Source organism: Sander lucioperca, chromosome 20, assembly GCF_008315115.2.
Source record: "Sander lucioperca isolate FBNREF2018 chromosome 20, SLUC_FBN_1.2, whole genome shotgun sequence".
Taxonomy (NCBI): domain Eukaryota; kingdom Metazoa; phylum Chordata; class Actinopteri; order Perciformes; family Percidae; genus Sander; species Sander lucioperca.
This window is the reverse complement of record NC_050192.1, coordinates 27752365-27761381: the sequence shown is the minus strand read 5'-3', so window position 1 is coordinate 27761381 and position 9017 is coordinate 27752365. Positions and strand designations below refer to the sequence as shown.

The 9017-nt window shown below is 49.8% G+C and overlaps 1 long non-coding RNA gene across 1 annotated transcript; it reads right to left on the bottom strand.

Moving 5' to 3' along the window:
- Positions 1–1529: 1529 nt before the first annotated feature.
- Positions 1530–2173, bottom strand: LOC116034058. The gene is made up of 3 exons (XR_004100967.2): positions 2163–2173; positions 1814–2056; positions 1530–1710 (listed from the first exon to the last, which is right to left on the bottom strand). It is a non-coding gene; the product is annotated as an uncharacterized LOC116034058 (long non-coding RNA).
- Positions 2174–9017: the final 6844 nt, after the last annotated feature.

Below are 9017 nucleotides of genomic sequence, written 5' to 3'. Positions count from 1 at the left end.
ATCTATAATGTCCAGATTAAATCCAATAGCAGCTCAATATCATTATTTGCAGACAATATTTTTTGTACATCTCTGATCTTGAGGACTCTATTCAGTGAGTTGTCCAGGACAACTATGAAACTATACTAAGTAGCGTTCAAAGGCATCGCTACGGTCCAGGATTGCTGTTGTTAAAATGAACATAGTTCCTTGTGTGAACTTCTTAAGTACAATGATCCCCTTACCCCCACCAATACATTTCTGGAAGAAACTTGATACCTTAATTCAGCAGTATATTTGGAATAATAAACAACCTAGGCTAAAATACTCTACCCTTCAACATACCACAAACACGGGAGGCCTGGCCCTCCCAACCTTAAAGTGTATCACAGAGCCTTTCAGCTACGGGCCCTCAGAGTGTGGATGGACCCCTCATTTACAGTCCCATGGAGAGAAACAGAGCAAAACCTCACTGGAAGTCTAAGACTGCAAGACCTTGCCTTTGCAGGAGTGTGTCCAAAAAAGTGTATGCTGGCCCATGGCCCTATTATCACCAACACATTGACCAACTTTAAACAGGTGGAGGAGAAACTAGGCTACACCAATAAGTGGCATTTGAATACCCCAATATGGCACAATGCACACTTACTGTCTGGTAACAAACCCTTTGCTTGTAAGCAGTGGAGTGACAGAGGTATTTATACTTTAGACCAACTATTCAATGAGAAAGGTATGTTGAGTTTTGAAGACCTGACTCCGGATTTCCACTGAATGCAGAACGTCTGTGGACCGGCTCCGCTGCGGAACGGCTGCATGCTCCGCCGTCCGTCAATACCCACTAGGTCCGGATTTGTTGCAGCACGGCTGCGGCCATGACTGAGGGCTGTAGTCACGAGGACCCACAAGATTTCGCGAATTCCTATAGAATAGAACCACAAAACCAACAACAGTTAGTTTCCATCCAGAGGAGTAGAGGGGAAACAACTATGTGCTGTGTTTTCAAGGTGTAGTGCAGGGAAATATGATCCGCCGTGAGCATGGTGTATTTTATTTTGAAAATTAACCGGATGTTTATTTTGTTTCTGTGCTCGACTTCCTGTCCCCCACTATCTGCCGTGTGCTGAATTGCTGCGGAGCTCTCCAGCGTCCGCCAAAAATAGAAGCTCTGCGTATCTGCTCTGGAGGGCTGGGACCGCCGGAGCAGATACGCAGTCGGAACGCAGCCGTTCTGCAACCAAGAAAATGATAGCTCAACGCTGCCCCCCCCCCCCCCCACTCACTTTGTATAAAACAGTTGTTAGCGTATTTCCTAGACATAGTTATGCTTGAGCTCTCTACAGCAAGGATTAACAAAGCCAAATCATCAACTATCAACCTATGGGAAAGCACAGCAGCACTAATATCAGACCTAATGACCTCAATGCCACAAGAACTAGAGGAGAGTGACTAGGCAAGGTGTGATTTCTGTTTGTTTGTTTCTTTTGTTTTCCTCAAGACCGCAGAGGGTGGGGGTGGGTGAGGGTTTTTGTTCTTGTTCAATTTGTGTTCATCTGTTCTGGGCTGGGCTGCTCCTCAGGGACATTGAAGTTAAAGGGCTGTCCTTGTCCCACCTGGACACAGGACAGCCCTTTTGCTGGAGGGAGAGGCTCGCCAGCCAGTACTGCCGCAGGCACAATGCCAGTTGCCTGCAGCAGCACAGCCTTCTCCTCTTCTTTCTGGCGCTGAGAGAACCTGGAAGACAAACATATTCTGCTTTTAGACTCTTGAGCTTTCATCAAAAGATAAATGACGGTACACATTACAACACATCAACACAGCTTTATGTTAAACTTACCACTGAGACAGGGTCCTCTGATTCAGTTCATAGTGCTGGATGTCCATCTGAGCATCAACCTCGGGCTGGCCAGCACTGCCGCTCTGATGGCCATGTAGTCCGAGAGGACCAGGGACCACCTAGTCCTCTGGACCCCCATGGACCGCGTGCCTGTTGGGTGGAGCTGGCAGAGCTGGCTACAAATGGCCTCCACCAGGCAACTGGGGTTGGCTTGCAGGGCCTGAGTTCGGTCCGAGAAGACAGCTGAAAGAGTCAGTGAGAGCACAGAGTGGGTTATTATACATTAATATTTATAATAATAATATTTTTATTAGAGAAATGATATAATAATATTTGCAAAGAGTCTCACCGTTGGAGACTAAATGCATCGGAACTGTGCTTGCATGGTAGGCGTGGTACCTTTATGCATTTATTGTGCGCCTGTCCATTTGTATAGAGATTTGGGACTGAGGTAATAGATGTTGAAAAATGATTCTGAATGTTCATATTCCTAATTGCCCTATTGTGTCTATTGTGTGTATACTGGGAAGCAGATTGAAAAATATACAAGCAAGACCTGTGCATAGTTGCACTAGCTTTTCTCTCTATAAAGAGAACTATACTCATGAATTGCCCTCTGTGTTGCTCTGGCCTCATACACAGACCTAATGCTGTTGAGGTCAGTGCCAGTTATTTTCTGAGATATGTTTACAATTTTTCCCAGTCTGTTCTTGTTGGTTACACTCAAATTGCCAAACCAGCAGATCATGGCAACGGTTAAGATTGACTCAACAAAAGATGAGTAAAAAGTTGTCAGAAGTGATCTGTTAACATTAAACCCCTTCAGCAAGGTGGATGTGATCCTGGCCTTGTACTCCTCCAGCCGCGTCAGGATGTCATGGCTGTATACTGTTAGCAGCCAGATGGCGGAGGGGAGAGGGGGCATCTGCGGTGGTGGTGGGAACTGCCCCCTCACCGAGCACAACGCCAGGAACTGCTCGCATACGCAGCCCAGATAGCAAATAGTCATTGAAACGATGTTAAATCAACATCCTGCTGTCAACGATAAAGTCATTGAATCAACATCGAACTCTGATGTTGATTCTTCATCATGTTGCACCCTCTATTATAATTGAAACAATGTTTAAATCATACCTAGAGATCAACAGAATTTCAATGGTATTTCGATTACAATGGATATTGAAACAATGTTACCCAGATAGCAAAATAGTCATTGAAACAATGTTAAATCAACATCCTGCTGTCAACGATAGTCATTGAATCAACATCGAACTCTGATGTTGATTCTTCATCATGTTGCACTCTCTATTATCATTGAAACAACGTTTAAATCATACCTAGAGATCAACAGAATTTCAATGGTATTTCGATTACAGTGGATATTGAAACAATGCTGAAATTCCAGCATATCAACGAAACTTCAATGGTATTTTAATAGCCTATACCACAGGTTTAATCTAAAAATGTATAAATTAATATATTAAAACAGTATTAGGCTATTATAATCCTGCTTATCGACAGCCAGGATGGCTATGAGCAAAATATAGAAACTATGGCAGAGCCTTCTGCCTAGACTTTCTAGCACAAATGACACCCCACGCATTTAAAAAAAAAATGAAACAATCGTTTTTATTGTTTTTTTTTTTTTTCTTTTAACGCGCTATATCTCCAGGGTCGGTCGTCCAGCTCCCCCCGCCCGGTCTGGGGCGTAGTGCAGCCACTTCTGCACAGCTTGAGAAAATTCATAGGCATTTGCCGTACTCAGCCGTTGAGTCAGGGCATCTAAAATAGAAAACAAGCAAAAGTACATTTTAGTTTAACATTAGCAGTAGACTAAGTCTTCTGCCTGTGAAGGATATAAACTTGATAATGCCAGGTAGAAAAGTGTGTGTGTGTGTGTGTGTGTGTGTGTGGCAATAGCTAGTATCCTTCCCTCACAAACGCCTCACACTCAAGTCCTACACTAGCCTAATTTAATTTGAGCACTACCGTTGCCCATGTTTTCCCCTCATGCCCTTCAGCTAGAAGAACGACGTCACCATAGGACCACGCCCATGACCACGCCACTCTCGTCTCTGAATCACATGTTTCAGGTGTGATCACTCTTTGATTGGCGCTAGCTTGACTGTCAAATATGTGTGCTGGATGCTGCTCCGATATTTTTCCACTTTGGTCTGAAGCGTCACTGAGGTAATTTGTGGCAGAAGGGACACAACAAACTTTGCATCTGGAAACATTAACTGGTAAGTCTATCAGAATAAATGCAACGTCTAATAGCCTAATAGGCGAATGTAGCCGTTTTTAACATCAATTTGGAAAAGTCTGTCAAATAGCCTAGTTTAGGATGGAATTATTTGACAAACATGTAGGCTAGGCTACCAGTTTTATGACATAAGGCTCCAATTTGAGTGGAGTGCTTCTCCCTTCTCACCAGAGAGATAAACATATTTTAAATGTTTCTGTGTCTATTATCTGTGTCTATCCAGTTTTACAATGTGTCTATCCAGTGTTACACAATTTAGAGAAATAGCCTAGCTGAGGTAGACTTCCGCCTGCCAGATGTGATTCGGCCTCAGGTTAGCCCTTTCTTAGCTTCCACAGGCGAACTACGGAAAAGCGAATTGGCCTAGGGGTAGGCTTCACTCATTCCCTTTTTCGTTTAAAGGCCAACGCACACCGGTGTTCTGTCAAACTGGGCTACTTGTCGTCGTCGAGTTGTGCTACCATTAGTCGCACCTTGACATGTATACACCAGTCGCACATAGACAGTAAAGTTTACAGTCATTTTCTGAACTTACCAGACTGTTGTAACTGTTCTATTATTTGCCTTTACCCATTTAGACATTATATCCACATTACTGATGATTATTTATCAAAAATCTCATGTAAATATTTTGTGAAAGCACCAATAGTCAACACTATATCGTATCGATATTGTGGTATTTTGTCAAAAATATCGTAATATTTGATTTTCTCCATATCGCCCAGCACTACTTTTGGGGCAGAAAATCGATTAAGGGCATAATGTTTACTGAAAGCACTGCATTCATACTTAAGCAGAATGACTTAGCAAACATGCATTTGCAGAGGGCCATTTCTTTAAAGGACCGCTTCTGTTTGGTCACATCCTTATTTTTCTTGCCAGCCCAGTTTAGGCCTGAGGCCAGCTCGTTAGTCATGCTGTATGCCAGCATGCGCCGAACCTTGATCTCCAGGGTGGTCCCCCCAATAATTGTGAAACGGGCGACCTATCAAAATAAAAAAGTGTAACTATTTCAGTTTAAACAGTAAACAATTTTAAAAAGGTATTTTTCAAAAGATGATGTAATGTTGCTCTATGTAGGTTTGTCAATTTTCAAGTCTGAATTTAACTGAGATTAAAGTATTAAAGTGTGATATTTGTTTGCATCCTTGTGTGGGATGAGATTAAACACAGATTAACAGATTTGTTAAACAGTTTAACAAAATTGGGCAGAGCAGTAGGGCTGCTCGATTACTCCCCCGTTACTCCCCCGTTGTCTTGTTCTTGTTGTTCTTCTTCTTCTTCTTCTTCTTCTTCTTCGTCTTCTTGTCCTCGTCCCCGTTCAATGTCCTCGTCTCGGCTTGTCTCGTCATCTGACGCGCAACCGAAAGATTCGCATTCTTGGTCCTCGTCAGAGTCACGTTCTTTTTCTTCTTCTTCTTCTTCTTCTTCTTCAACGGGCTGGGGTCTCAGGGACCCGAAGCGCGAGGAGAGGAGAGGAGAGGCCAAAAAATCTACTCAAATACACTGAACCGGTCCCCGTGACCCCCGAGGACAACACAAGGGCTAAGGCTCGTGTGGTACAAACGGCGCGTTGATGAAAAAAAAAAAAAAAGCAACGGGCTGGGGTCTCAGGGACCCGAAGCGCGAGGAGAGGAGAGGCCAAAAATCTACTCAAATACACTGAACCGGTCCCCGTGACCCCCGAGGACAACACAAGGGCTAAGGCTCGTGTGGTACAAACGGCGCGTTGATGAGCAACGGGCTGGGGTCTCAGGGACCCGAAGCGCGAGGAGAGGAGAGGAGAGGCCAAAAAATCTACTCAAATACACTGAACCGGTCCCCCGGGAACCCCCACCCCCCAAGGACAACACAAGGGCTAAGGCTCGTGTAGTACAAACGGTGCGTTGATGAACTATCGACGGGCGGGGGTCTCCGGGACCCGAGAGGGACGAGGCGCGTGTGGTAGAAACCGAACGCCGTCGGCGGTGGGGTCTCCGGGACCCGAGAGGGACCCTAGGCTCGTTGTGCGGTACAAACCGAACGCCGCCGGCAAAGCGCGGGGTCTCCGGGACCCCGCCGACGGGGACTACGCTTGTGTAGTAGACCCGGAGCGTGACGAGCAATGGGGTCTCAGGGACCCGAAAGCGCGAGGAGAGGAGAGGAGAGGCCAAAATCTACTCAAATGCACTGAACCGGTCCCCCGTGACCCCCGAGGACAACACAAGGGTTAACCCTTGTGTGGTCCATCGGCCTTGTGCGAGTTAGGTGCGTGCATGCGTACGTGCATACATTCCGCGCAATAGGCCCGCGCGCAGCTCCCGCAGACGTACCTCCGGCAGCCGGCGCAGACGGCGTTCGTTTTGCGGTCGTTGCTCCTGGGACAGAGCTGACACCTCTTCCTCTCGCCGGCCGCTCTCGGCGCGGGCGGCTCCCGCTCGCCGTCCGGTCGTCGCGGTCCCTCGGCGGGCCCTCTCGTCGCGGCTCTGACGAGCGCGGCGGCCGCCTCCGTGCGAGGGAGGCTCCTCCTCCTCTCCATGAGCGGCGCGACGAGCGCCCGTCCCAGCTGCTCGAGGAACGCCCTCCTCCTGTTGAGCTTGCCGCGCATCCACGTGGGCCTGAGCTCTCGCCAGATCACGAAGGCGTTGTAGGCGGACACGTCGAGGACGTTGTGGAACACGGCGAGGGGCCAGCGCGCGGTCTTCCTACGGCAGCTGTACGTGGCCACGAGCTTGTCCAGGTTGTCCACGCCGCCCTTGGTGGCGTTGTAGTGGAGCACGATCTCGGGTTTGGCCGCGCGGCCGCCGGACGCCACCAGGAGCCGCGCGTCCCCCGCGTGCAGCGTGCTCAGCAGCAGCACGTTCTTGTTCCTCTTGGGCACGTAGGACACCAGAGCGGCGTCGGGCGTGAAGGCGAACCTGGACGAGGCGACCGCGCGGCCCCTGGTGTCGAGCAAGGCGGCCGGCAGCTCCGGCTTGTTTTTGCGCATCGTGCCCACCAGGGTGAGGCGCCTCTCGCGCAGGAGCCGCCGCGCCAGGTCGTACGAGGTGAAAAAGTTGTCGCACGTGACGTTGCGAGGGCCCGCGAGCCCCTCGGTCAGGTCCAGCACCACCCGGGCGCCCTGGTTCCTCTCGGACGCGCCGCACGCGGACTTTCCCGTGTAGGCCTGCACGTTCCACGCGTAGCTGGACTTGGCGTCGCAGGCCACCCACAGCTTGACGCCGTACCTCGCGGGCTTGCTGGGCATGTACTGGCAGAACGGGCATCGACCTTGGATGTGAGGCACAAGAAGAAGAAGAAGAAGAAGAAGAAGAAGAAGAAGACAGAAGAAGAATAAGAAGAAACAACACCAAGAAGAAGATGATGAATAAGACGAATAAGAAGAAAGAGTTAGGTACACAAAAAAAAAAAGAAAAAAAAAACAACAACACAAGAAACGATGATGACGACGACGATGACAAACCTCGAAAGGGGACCAGCTGCTCGTCCACGGTCACGTCGGGGCCAGGGTTGTAGAGGCCGGGAAGCCGGCGCGCCCACGCGTCAAACACGTCCCGCACGGCCGCCAGTTTGTCCGAGGCTCGTCTGGCGGCTCTCGACTCCCTCTTTCAGAACGGTCGAAGTCATGACCATGGTCACAACGTACATCACGTAGATTACGATGTTGAACACGGCGATGGCACACTCCATGTTATGCAGCCTCTGCCCGTCGCTAATCAGAGGTCGATACAGTAACTCCATGCATCCCGCTATCACGGCCATGAACAGCTCAATGTTCATCATGACGAGGCACGTCATTACGGTCCCGGTGCTCTTGGGACCCCTGTGCGGATCCGACGCGTCGTCCATTTTCAGTTTGCTCTTTGCGGCGAAGTAGCTGAGCACTATGCTCACAACCATGGCCACGCATCCCAGTGTGATCAAAGCTATCCCCGCGTGGATGTAAGCGTACTCAAATTGCGGTCTAGCCTGGGCCGAGCTAGGGTCGGTTTCTCTCGCGGTGGCTACACCAGCGAGCCGACAGGCCTAGAACTTTTAATACAATGAAGCTCCGAGACCCCGCGATTGTGTTCCGGGGCTCACGGGGCACCCTGTGCGCAAAGTCTACCGCAGATCACCGTTGGTACAAGGTTCAGGGTATCACCAGAACTCTCGAGTCCATCAAGTTTCGCGGGAAGCGCCCGCAGAGGCACAACATGATAAGCATGGACATGTTTGTCAGGGTTGTCAAGGACCTGAACGCCAACCCGGACAGTTCGCTCGAGTGGGTGCCAGAGTACGTGAGAAACCTGAATGCGCCAGAGCCCAAGGGGTCGATGCTCAGGGAAGAGCTGTTGCAACTGTTGCGGTCAAAAGCGCTCACTTCGGAAGCCTGCAGGCGCTTGTGGGACAATAACCACATGTCCTCCACTATAGGCACTGTGGTAGACGCTCAGTGCAAGGGCATGTACAACAAAAAGAAGACGACGCGCGACGTGGGTCCGGTATCTCGCCTCATTCTTAGGCAGCTTGAAGCTCTGCGCCTGACTCCGATATGCGCCGGCGTCAAGGTCGCCGGCATGCCCAGGCCCGACGCGGTTAGCGTACACGGAGCCTACACGTACCACAATGGCTGTACGCGGTGCATGTCCATACGCGACACTTGGGGTTTCTACACTGAAGTGGACCTGGTGGCCCACGACACCGTAAGGGACAACGTAGTGCTGCTCGAGCTCAAGACCAGGAACAACGACGTGCTGGACAAGGTCACCTTGTGGCGGTACAACACGCAACTGTGGCTGACGTGGCTGATGTTCTCGCTAACGTACCCGAGCATGGCGGAGCGGTCCGCGGCGTACCTGGTGATTGTCAGACCCGGGACCAACAAGGTTGACTTGAGGGGTTGCTCACGACCCACCATTTCTATGGCCCTACGCAGCAAGTTCCCGTGGCTGAACAGTTTCTGCCCGCTGGTGCTTAGTT